Below are 13478 nucleotides of genomic sequence, written 5' to 3'. Positions count from 1 at the left end.
ATGTTTAAGCAACTCGTTTATCGGAGAGTGGAACCTCAAACCATAGCAGTTTCACAACTCAGACTCCTACTGCTTATATGTGCGTCAAAATGAAAGATGTGGTTGATGTTGCTCTAAAGTACATTGTGTGACTAAATTATGATGTTGCACCTTCTTTTGAACACAAAAGTCTCTTATACGTTATGACTGATGGCATGATCGTTTCCACAAACATGCAGGTGTTTGGTTGATTTTGCAGGTTTTGGATGATCCAAAGGATTAATATCAGAGGATACTACTGAAATTGGCAAGTGACAAATATGGTAGTTTGGTCAAGATGATGGAAGGATGAAATACCATCCTGTAATTTTCTCTCTTCCTTGATCTCCATTGCTACTGTTCCCGCATACATTTAAGACAGTTCATCCTCTGTAGTTGCCTTTGTAATATCCAATTTTTAGTGGGATCCATATTCTGAAAATGTTTTGTAAAATTACTTGAAAATAAGAACTATGCTTGTGCTGTCTCCATGTCTATTACACTGGGAAAAAGCTTTTTATCAATCCTCTGAGTCTTGCAGGAGTAGCTGTCATGAAAACAGCAAAGGTAGATGGGCAGTATGCTCATCTGACCTGAATATGTGGATGATTGGATCATCCAATTCTCCCAGACAGACAATTCTACCAGCAACTATTGACACAAGCACTAAATTAACAGAGATAGGGATAGAGTATCCTGGATTTATGGAGGTAGAGACGGACTACCATGGATCTGCTGGCCACAGTTCATCTGAAACACATTTTATCAAGAACGGTTCTACCATAACTACTAACCCTTATCACCCTGTGATGCCAGCCATTCATTAGAGTAGCAAACACTGCCGGATAGAATCATTTAGCAGGCTATTTAGCAACGGAAAGCACTGAGACTTGAGTTACCGTAGAGCTCAACTGTGGATATAAAATCAGTTTTACAGACCTCTCTTCAATTAAACTACTTTTAACATGAGATCTTCTGATTTATCATTGGTTAAGAAGTACACAACACAAAGCTTTTTATTCATATTCACGGATTTAAAGAACTAAAGTGACATTTGAGGAATGGAAAAAGTGCCACTAGGCCTAATGCAAGATAGGAAAATGGCCCATATTGGTAGCAAAGGCCAACTACGCTTGCGGTACTGTAGCTCTCTTGGACCACTGGACCTCTGTGACAGTGCAGCTGCTGCAGTAGTGATAGGAAGGTCCCCCCGTAGGATTGGTGTAGTGACCTTTAAACCTGCACTGTTAATAAAAAAGGCTATATATACAAAAATTGCTTAACGCTTTGTATAATTCCTTTAATCTTCCCTGAAGTTTCAGGATGCCAGGGCGCCAAAGGCAACTTAAAATATTAAGGGGTATATTAATGAAGGAATCACACAGTGAAGCACAGCAATTCACCTTGCTGCGCTGTGTGATAGGGATCGTATTTAACATAATACAGTGCATTCCTGTCATTTGCTTGTGCTGGCTCCCTTTTGGTAGCCTAGCATCAATGCAGGTACCCGTGCGCCATGGTGCAAGGGTGCCTGGATTGCAGACAGGATAGTTGTTATGAAGGAAGGGCCACCTTCCTGCACAAAACAAACTCTGAGATATTTTCCTCTTTCTACGTGTGCTGCAGAATGCAGCCCATATAGAAAGAGAAAAAAATAGGAGAAATAAAGATATTTCTCGTTGTTATGCCTCTCCTGTAAATGAGTAGCATTTTGGCCCATCCCATGGTTACCAGTAATATTAAATCTGGGAATGCATCAAAATCCATGTAAGATGTGTCAGAACACCCATGCAACGCACATGGAATGCTTCCTTGGGGCAGAGTAATGCAGCAATTTGTGCTGCATTGCGTTACTCCTGATTTATCAAGCCACTCAGGGCCATGCAAAATGTCCTTATTTGGCTTAATAAATTGCATTTTAGGGTTTGCATTGTGCATACACCACGTTGAGCGATGCAAACACAACTCAAACCATCGATAAATATGACCCTAATTGTGTTACCCTCATTAAAGCTTTGATGACCAATGTATTCTTTCAAAAATATATCTTACTAAAAAATGGGCAGACTCTACTAACATTTTTAACTGAAGCAGCAGGATATTTAGAATACGATGATAGGCTAATAAAAGATTTAAACTGATGTCCTCTTTTTTGGTTTATACTTTGTCTTTTATGTGTCCCTTTCTGTCTTTCTTATTAGGATGCTTAGGAATCTGCAGAAGCTAACAGATTTCATTGGTCTGGCCTCGAGTTTAATGAACAACTGATAAATATTTGTTATAAGTACCAGGGACATTTTGCCAGCCTTAATATAATTAGCACTTCTTTTTAGGATGATCCACGGGGCAGGCAAGCAACAAATATGTTCCACACTCCCTTAATGTGTTTAGAAGCGGGAAAAGATGCATCTTGCTGTGATAAATTCTTTTTTGACAGGGGCAGCAGTCGACTGCTGGCATGACTAGCATCAAACAGCCAAATGAATGGTGTTAATTTTACTTTTTTGCTTAATAAAATCAAAAATTCCCATATCTGTAAAGAGGGTATTTGAAAATGGCAAGCATTGATCTAGGAAAGCCAACATTTTTGTTGATGTTAAGTTTTTCAGTCTAGCGTGATGAACCTTGAAATTTTCACCAGAAACAAGCCCTGTGGTGAATTTACATTTTTAATGAGCTCTTTTTCACATGATCATTTAGTTGAGGTATGCAACAATGTTAATAGGGTATATTGAATAACATAAATTATCATTCTTTTTTTCAAAGTCTAAGCCAGCTCAATTATTTTTATTTGTCTGTTTATTGCTTCCATAAAATCATTTCTATTCATGGACACCAAGACCAAATGAAGAATCCTTATAATTTTTGTCTGTACTTTTGTAATATATACACACATTCATGTTGCGTAAATGTTACAAGCATGGGTGTAGAGGAAGACATTTCACAGTGTATGCAGTATCCTTCAACCATCAAGCATCGACAAAAAAATATGAATGGCTGGAAACTGGCTCAGTCACAGCTCTTAAAAGGCTGACAGAGGAATGGGCACCAAAGCATTCTGTACATGCATAGATATGATCAGATTGTAAAAGAGCTTGTGTTTGATTAAGTGATACATGTGTAAGAGTACTGACCTTCAAAGATTGCTAAATGTACAAGCACACTGACATTCTTGCATGACTGAACGTCAAAATGTGGTTCTGAATAGTGATGGCAACACAATGTTCAGTTAATGCTGGTAAAGAGTAAATGCATAAAGCACAATATGCAATTTCACTATACACATGGGCCTAGCTGTTAGCATACATTGATGCACAAATTCTTGCATACAAGCCCTTCTTTTGAATTGTGTTCTAGATAGTGGCTCAGACTCTGTAGGAGGCTATACGGGTTGCATGATACATCATGAAAAAAGAAATTAAAAATAGATAGTGACAATATGACAATAAGATCTACCACTAGCACAATGAAGCACAAGCATCACAACATGAATAAAACATAGTCTTTGGCTCACATTGATTTAGGGTTGCTTCCGCAGAATCATAGTTTGTTTTAAACATCCTTTTATATTCATGCATCATTGGAAATTATCTGAAATTAACTCTATATTTTTTAGAGGACTTATTCTAAATTTGGGGAAGCTGGATAGAACTGTCCACTTAGGAGCATTTTCTTGAAGGTTTCTTGAAGTGCTGGACTTCTGCAAGAAAGAGAAGAAAGAGTGCATAGACTTTACACGCCTTGAAGAAAAATTGGTTTATAACTAAGTGATAGAAAACTCTCAAAAATGATGTGAATACTGGTTGAAGTCTCACTAAGTTGTCCCCTACAGTGAAATCAGGTTTCTGTGAGGAATCCTTGGCTTACCCTGCATAGATTGGCACATGCTTCCCTTCAAGATAATGTAAGTAGGAACAGCAGCACCTCAACGCATATCCTATCCTGGGGTTTGCTGTATGAGGCTTTTCCAATGGGTTGTTACTCTACTGCTCCTATATGGACTACACAGAGTATATTATAGAGGGTATGAACCCTAGCACCTTTAACTTCTAGACAGTCAATAGCGTTAAAGATTTATAATATGCACAACTCCAAAGATGGTATTTATCCACATGTGTACCAATTTCTGTTTTCAAAATGTCACCTCCAACAATATTTATGCAAAGCTGTATATCAACAGCAACATGCTATGACTAATCTTTATAATACACAAAGGAGGCCAGAACACTGAAATCATACACATTTTTGTTTATCCATCTATACACTATGGTCTAATATAGTGTCCTATCACTCACTCCCGATAACTTCAATACATGCCTAGGCACAGTGACAAAAAATAATAAGAGCAATACCATGGTTCTCAGGCACCTCGCTGAACAATTCCATGGAGGTTACCTGATAGACACAGAGTGTTCCATCCAAAGCCCTCCCCTTGAGAAGCATGCTACTCATCCGTACATGTGTTCTGGTAATTTGTTAGGGCTATATAATACATAAATATCTGGATTACCATTTTCCTCTCATGCCAAATGAACCTATCTAAATACGTAAGATAAAAAAAGATTATGTGGATAAAAAATGTATGGTCCTAAAAATGAATCCTTATGCTACTGGGGCATTTAAAAACCACAATTTGTTTGGCATTCTGTTTGTTATCATGCAAAAGGATACAAATGAAAGATAGAATTGTGCCGTAAGATACACAGTTACCTGTAGTATGACGACTGGAGGAGTGTGCCAGTCAGAAAATACACATAAATCGTACATGAAAAGTCCTCACTCAAGATCTCAGGATGGTTGCAATTCAGTAGATGTTTAATGTGATACCAACTCAGATGTGTATACGCCAAAAGGCCTAGGTTACATAAAGCATTTGCAAACATACACCTGCTAAAATTTGAAACACAGAAAATGGACTCCGAAAGTGAGCGCCATCTTGAAATAAAATAATTCCAACACTTAACAGAAAAGCAGTCCGTGCAATAAAGCTGGGATCTCAAAATATAATATGACATACAAATATTAATGTCACAAATACAAAATGTTGCACGGTGCATACTCTCCAGTAAGTGATCACAAATCCTAAAAAAAAAATGTAATGCATATGAGCTCCTCACAAATAAGTATAACGTCCCTGAGGAGTGGGATTGGGTGCCATACTGGAGTAGAAACAAAAAACATATACATGTAAACCAGCACCCTCGTACCAACCAAAGTATCAAACAGTGAAGATAAACAGCTGTTGAAAAAGGAAACATGCAAATGTATATGAAAAAGATAGCATTTTCTTTCATTGGTTGGGCATATGCGAAACAGTAGATTATTTAAGCAGGATTCCTGTGCCACTGTGGATCAACCCTGAACTAATGGATACATTTGAAATTTGTTATGTGGCTGATATTAGTGATGGTATTTCTGAAAGTGAATGGGTAGGAGCCACCATTAGGGATGAACTATTGCAGAAAATTAATAATTGGATTAGGGAGGATTGGCCTCAAAAACGAGATCTGGACAACAAAGTGCATGTGTTTTGAGAGTTGAGGCAAGAGCTGTCTACGAAAGGTGGAAATGTGCTAGGAGCTGGAAGGGTGGTCCCCCTGAATCTTTGAGGAATAGGATTGTGGACATATATAATAAAAGCCATTTAAGCATTACTAAAACAAAGTGCAGAGTCAAAAATGTGTACTGGTGGTCTGGTGTGGACCAGGCCGTCGAGAAGAAAGCTAGAACATGTGTGTTGTGCAACAATTATGAAAAATCTCTTTTTACTATTAAACCACCTTTATGTCCTATAAAAAACCCAAATATGCCATGGGAAAGAATTGGTTTGGACATCTTGGGCCCAGTGCAGAAGGGAGTAGGAGTAAGATATAAAGGTAGTTAGCAAAAAGTCTATAGTGCACTTCTTAGACAAAGTGTTTTTGAGAGAAGGATTGCCCAAAGTTATTTTAACAGATAATGGACCCCAATTTTGTTTGGAGACATTTCATTATTTCCTTAAAAGGAACAGCATCATGCATATAACCACTTCTATTTACCATCCAGCTGGTAATTGCTCTGTGGAGCACTTTAACAGAGTGCTCAAAAATACCATCGAACTAGCTAAAGTGGCAATTTATCCTGGGTTAAGGAAATGTGCCGCACTGTGTGGGCTTACAGGGTCACACCTTGCAGATCTACACGGTTTAGCCCTTTTGAAATTATGAGTGGCAGATTGGCAACTATGAAGGACAATGTAGCATGGATGCACAGTTCCAAGAGGAGTGAATGAACTCCTGATGAGGTTAAGGAAAGAGTTAGAAAGACAAGAGTAACAAGTATCACGACAAAAAGTATAGCTCCAATACCATGGATTTATAAATAGGTGATTGGGTGAGAGTAAAAAAAAACTGAAGTTTACAAAAAAATGAAGGCAGATATTTTTAACCTTTACAAGTGGTTAAGGTTTTATGTAACTCAGTCCAGTTGAGTGATGGCAGGGTGTGGTATTCGAGTCACATTTCTCTATACAAGGCAGAGAAGAGCATTCCTAATGATGCCTTTGGAGCATGTGTTCAAAAGTCCATAAATACCAAGTCACATTGGTTATTTGGAGAGTGTTCTGGTGGAAATGGAAATGGTATGGATGGTGAAAATTATGATGTTGTTGTCAATGGACATGAAAAGTGTGGGGAATTTGGCCATGGTTCCTCCACTGTCCTGTCTGAACATAAGCATGCTAGATGGGAAAGATCAGGACACATGATCAAGGGACCAAAGAGATTTTAAGACTACATATGCAATTGAACGTTTATTATTATTGTATTATTATTTTGCTTTGTTTTCTTAACTTTTTGTAATTTGTTTTGTTGTTTTTGAAGGAGAAAGAAGTGTTATATTATGCATTGTACGTTGTATTATGCATTGTAGTTATTTGGCCTTTTTACTATAGTTTGTCGCTTTTGGATTTGCTAAGGCATATTAATGGAATTAGAACAGTAGTATGTGTTCTGGAATTGGGGGCTTGGCATTCACACTGATGCTGGTAGCTGTTCTGGTCCACGTATGTTGCTGCTCCCGCTGCAGGGGTTTTATTGCATGGAATACATCCTAATCTTAAACCAAATCTGGACTCTGGAGATTTACTACATACCCTACTACCAACCAAAGTACATTGAACTGTGCAGATAAACATATGGAGAAATGGGAACATACAAATGTATATGGTAAAGATATTATCCTCTTCCTTTGGTTGGGAGCATAGAACTCATCATGCGTGAACAGAATAGAAACTGAAATATTCGATTGGAGCCCACTAAGGACTAATGAGTCTATATACAATGTTTCACAAAATCACTCAAAATACATGTACAGTATATTAAACAGTTTTTCCTAGTCTGTTTCCTCCTCCATTAGGCTGGGAGTAGTCAAAACCCATCATAAGTGCATAATTTAAAGTGGCCAAATGAGATCACTTATGGGTAATTGGTAGGTTACCCTCTCAGCACAATATGGATTGACTGAAGGTGCAAGTTTAATGATAGTCTGTGTGTGCAGAACTAAGGTACAAAAGGTAACCTGCGGGGGGCATGGGGAGATGGAATACCACCTCAGAAGTGAGTGTGGCCGAAAACCTCTCCCACGTTTTTCTTGTTAACTAATGGGCAAGATACTCATTACACAAGGCAGTAGAACCACAAAATGAAACATACATTAAGTTCAATAGGTTATTGTGAGATCATATTAGTTGAAATAAGAGTCACCATAAAACATCCCAAATGATCACTGCAGCCATAAAATGAGGAATGTCACTCATTTGTTAAATACATTTATTAACTTATACCTCTGATGGGACAACAAATAGTTTTTTTATTCCACTAAAATTATGCATTGAATGGTTAATGGCACGAAGTCAGCAACAAACACAAAGTCATATTGACCTTAAGCTTTGGGGGATGCAGAGATATCTTTACCACCTGAGATCTGTCTTTGATCCTAATAGTATAATGGGAGTCTAAGTTATTGCTAGTGCTCCCAAACCCACTGCCAGACTTCCCAAATGAACTAACAGATCCAGAATGTGCTCCTGCAGATGCATTTTAATCCCAGCAGCAACTTTGAATATTGATGACCAACCCATATCATTGAATATAAGAAGCAGTTGTGTCATGCAAAAGAGAGTGGCTTTCAATCAGAGGGATCCTCAAAAAGGTTGGATTCACTATGTCAGACATGATTTGTTTAAAATAAAATGGACATAAATGGGTAAAACGTAAGAAGGAAGCAATGCCAAGGGGGTTCTCCTCATGAAAAAAAGTGAAATAAGCAGGAATTAGAATAATGTGAGAAAAATATCCCAAATATTTAAAGGCAAGAAGGAAGGCCTGGGCAACATGATTAGTCAAGATGGTTTTATGTAATACTTAAAAACTTTATGAGACACTGCTCTATGTGTCTGTAACATTTTGAATGCCTTTGCCTGGTTGCTGTTTGGTATACTGGGTGGTAGGGGGAGTAAGTGGGGACTGAACCTCACCAAAGTGGTTGTATCGATAAAATCAAAATTGCTTGCCAGCGGATGCCAAGTCCCTTTATGGTGATGCTGTACCTGGGAGTGCTTCTCCCTACAACGGTCAGTCTCCACTGTGCCCTTCCCTTCTTTGTATTGGCAGTCTGCATCAGGGCAAAATTGTGATAGGTCAAGTGTAACAGAGCTTAGGGAAGATTTACAAAAAAGTCATGCAACGCAGCGCGGCCCCGCGAGGCTGCGCTGCAACGGCGCAACATTTTTGTAAATCTCCCCCAAGCTCTGTTACACTTGACCTATCACAATTTTGCCCTTTTGCAGACTCCCTATACACAGAACGGAACGTAAGGGCAGGGAGGGAGAAGGAGAGCACCATATCTTTTAAGATATGGCTCTCTCCTCCCCCTTCACTTGTGCTGGTGCTGATTTCAGCTGCCGTGCACCATGCATACACCTTAGCACCGCAGCATTTGAGTGTGTGCATAATTGTAGCTTAGGTTTTGTACAGGAAGGGTATCCTTCCTGTACAAAATTCTATGCTAGGCATGATGCAAAGCTTTTCCCACTTTGCATACGTGCTGCACAGTGCAGCACGGATGCAAAGTCGGAAAAGGAAGGAGAAATGAAAGCATTTCTCCTTCCTTGTGCCTAGTTGTTTGGGGCATAGTTTACTCACGCTAACCTCAATCTACTGTTTTTAGTAAATTGGGTTTAGCATGAGAAACCTTAGGTGGTTGCATGAGAATGCCTATGCACCACCATTGGCATGTCTCCCCGGCGCTAAGTAATGCGAAGCAGCACAATGCACTGCTTCGCATTACTTTTACGTTATATCCAGCACTAAACAAGTTTAGCACTGGAGAGTTAATTAGGAAAAAAAGATTTTGCGCAGTTTTGCGTCACTTTTGTGATGCAAACATGGCCCAAAATCTTGGTAATCCCCCACTAAGTCTCTAACACAATCCTCCCCCATGGGTGTAGCATCGTAATTATTACACATGTCCAAGCTGTTACTCTATTATAGATTGCTGGTTTCAATGTGTATTTATGCCCAGAGATCACTTACACATTGTAATGTGCAAGATACTTCAGCTGGTGCAAATTCAAAGTTGTTGCTGTTTGACTTCCAATATCCACGTGATTACTGTTTGTGAACTTCAATAACCTGTCTTCCATGTCTCTGATATTTTTTATTTACTTGTTTGTCTATTTATGTAATAGTGCCAGAAACTGTTTTAGAAGAAATGCTGTAATAAAAGAACAGCACCAAACAGTACACAGTTCAATGGCAGTTTTAGTGACTACATATATTTATTTATTTATTTACTTGTATCGCGCCTGAATCGACCCCCGACGGGGTATCTCTGCACTTGGGTGGAACCGTGAGGATGGTTAGCAGCTTCAGCTGGATCAGGAGCAAAAAAGAGTAGTCTTAATCAACTTCCTGAATTGCAGGTGATCAGTGCATTGTCTCAAAACTTAAAACCTGGATCTATGGCATCTTGGAGGACTGCTGTCTTGCTTTGATCTAACCATTCTCAACAGGTCAATATCCTGGTCTTCCCTCATCGCTGTATGACATTAGCGCCAAGATACTCCTTGCGGAGTGATAGTTGCGCTTTAGAAGAACAATCTCAAATCAAATCAAATCAAAATTATGGGGAGCTCGTTCCAATATCGAGGGCCAAGGTGAGAGAGGGCCCTTCCTCCTAATCTAGCCTTCCTTACTTGAGGAACCATGCGAAGATGTTTGGAACCCGAGCGAAGGGATCTGGAAGGTAGGTACAGTGTAAATTTCTCTGAAAGGTAAGAGGGTCCTAAATCTAACAACAACTTGTAGATAATGCAGCAGATTTTGCATCTTACCCATTGGCGGATAGGAAGCCAATGAAGCTGCAAAAGAAAAGGGCGGGAGAGCATTGAGGACCAATCGTGCCACCGTATTCTGGACTACCTGCAGTCTGCTGAGCGAGGCCTCATTGGCGGAAATCAACAGACCATTACAGTAGTCCAGATGGCTTAATACAAGTGCCTGAGTTAAAGCTTTCTGGGTTGAGTCAGGAAGCAGAGGGAAGACTCGACAGAGCAGGCCCATTGTGTGGAAACAGGAGCCAGCTATCTGAGCAGCATGCTCCTTCAAAGTAAGGGCTTGATCCAAACGGATACCCAAGTTCTTAACAGTCGACTTGGGGGCAGGATGGGGACCTAGATCGATCGTCCACCATTCAGGTGTCCATAGAGAAGGGGCTTCTCCGAAGAGCAGTATCTCTGTTTATAGATAATGTATGGATGGTGAATGATTATGCCTCTTCGAAAAACATTGCATACTTTTATCATACAAACGTAGTTGCATAAAGGAGGTGACGGAAGGAGAAAACAATTGGAGTGTTGTTTGGTCATAGCTATATCTTTTCTTGTGACTGGAGGATCTTCTGGTGTAGATGTGCCAATATTCATAAATGGCTTAATCTGAAAGAGGCACATAAAGTGTTGGTGATACAAGGAGCTTGTGTTAGCTGCGTTTAGGTTAGAAGCCTGAACACACCAGTTTATGAATTTGAGGAGAAACTGTGACTTGGTTCACAACTGTTTTAGGGAAGGCTGTACAACAGCCTAGTGCCCATATTGAGGGTGCTGTCCAGTGGCTGGAAATTATATAGGGAAGGACCAACTAGTAAATGTGGCAATAGTCTGGTTTGCTGAGGACTAACAAGGAAATAAGTGTCCTGAGTGTATGGAAAAATATAGTTCATTCGATTTTCTATATGTTCAACAGTTAGGTGCCAATTACCATCCGGTAAAAAAAATTCCCGTACGACTCGTATCCGGTCTTTTTACCGTACGAATCGTACAAGTGCCGTACAAACTGGCAATCACGATTCGCATGGTAAAAAGTCCATACGAACCGCCTTGGGAATTATTCCCCACACGTCCTCGGGTCGGAAAATGTGTCCGACACGTCCTCGGACGATTTACCGTACAAACGTGAAAAGCGAAGTCCGACCGGGGAATCACGATCCGTCCCGGGCGTCCGAATGTACAACCGTATGGTTAAAAGACCGTCCGCACCGAACTCCAATAGCAACCATGGAGACGTCCAAACAGGTGCCCGGTATGCGCCGTACCCCCCCCAGCCCCCGCATGTACGCGCCGTACCCCCCCCAGCCCCCGCATGTATGCGCCGTACCCACCCCAGCCCCCGCATGTACGCGCCGTACCCCCCCAGCCCCCGCATGTACGCGCCGTACCCCCCGTGTATGTACACCCGAGTATGTGTCGAACCCCCGTGTATGTACACCCGAGTACGTGTCGAACCCCCCCGTGTATGTACACCCGAGTACGTGTCGAACCCCCCGTGTATGTACACCTGAGTACGTGTCGAACCCCCGTGTATGTACACCCGAGTACGTGTCGAACCCCCCCGTGTATGTACACCCGTGTACGTTTGAGTCGTACCCCCACCCGTGTATGTACGGTGCATACCCCCAGCGCGTAGCTGGGGGTACGCTAGGTCCTAACTATAACTATCTACTGGCGACCGCGGGGGCTGGGGGGGTACGGCGCGTACATGCAGGGGCTGGGGGGGTACGGCGCGTACATGCGGGGGCTGGGGGGGTACGGCGCGTACATGCGGGGGCTGGGGGGGGTACGGCGCTTACCGGGCCACCTACTCTGGTCGTTTCGCGCCGTACTTCGCTTTTCCGGCACTTTTTGGGTGCCGTAAAAATATTGCCGTCCGGACTGCTGTCGGTTCGAATCGTAATTCCTGGGTCGTGAAACGCGGCCTGAGAGCGTCCCGACGTCACGTCGGCGCATTCCCCGGATCCCATTTGTATGTATCTTTTCGTCGGTCGGTGTTTTGTACGACTCGTATGGCAATGGTGTTTCCGTGCGAATCGTACTTGCATGTTTGTAAAGTTTTACGACCGGGTACGAGTCGGACGGAAAAAAGCCTCCGTCCGACGGTTCGTACCCGGTTTTTTCCGGATCGTAATCGGCACCCTAGTATCTAGGTCCCAAGGTTTTGTGTGGTTTAAACGTGAAAGAAATGAGTTCTAAAATAAAAAATTCGATTTGCAGACCATGTTTGCTGTAGAAATGTTTTCTCATAGAAAATAAAATGCAGATAAATTGTGTCTATTTAATAACATGATAGAATTCTTATTAATAATGGAAATATAGCTATTAATACTTCATAAATAGAGGAAAAATGCTTCAAATGTTTATGAAAAAGTATCATTTAGGCCTCAAAGCCTTTTCTCTCAACTCTTGCTCACAGCTTAATAGACATTTATTGGAATATTTTGCCCAGCACCAGCAACTTGCATAGAATATTCTGACTTCAGATTTATGCTTTAGTGATTTCTCTCACCCTATGTTAGGTAATTTACCCTAAGGAACCTGACTTGCTGTTATTATTATAATAAATAATGATTTAGACATTTTATGTATGCTTCATCAGATATTATTGCTAGTTTGCCTCCACGTCTTTGACAAGCATTGTCTTCACATCAAAACTCCTAGCTCATCTTTTAGTTTAGGTAAGAAGGTTCTCTTGAGAACTTACCCTCTCATATCAAAGTCTTGAAATAAATTCTAACACTACAGCAGCATGAATGTTTACTGTGAGAACTGGGAGAAGAGGCATCTGAAACTGATGACACTATCGGATGAGCGGTTTTCCTTGGATGGAAGAGCTGACGCCCAATAGAGTGTTGATATAATAGTGTATGATTTTATTACAATGAGTGTGCCTAGCTAAAACTCTTATGACACTGCATCTTAGTTTTGACCTTGATTCAGTTTACTGCTCACAGATATCTAATTATAGATATCATGTTGCTCCTCTCAAATATAAGATCTATCAGCAGTATCTGAGGTTTACTCTTGCACACAGCGTTAAATGCTGTATTATCATGGTTCGCTTGGGGATCTTGCCGCTGAACAGCTATAC

Source organism: Triturus cristatus, chromosome 4_2 (genome assembly GCF_964204655.1).
Source record: "Triturus cristatus chromosome 4_2, aTriCri1.1, whole genome shotgun sequence".
Taxonomy (NCBI): Eukaryota; Metazoa; Chordata; class Amphibia; order Caudata; family Salamandridae; genus Triturus; species Triturus cristatus.
The sequence above is the reverse complement of the archived record's forward strand: the minus strand, read 5'-3'. Positions refer to the sequence as shown.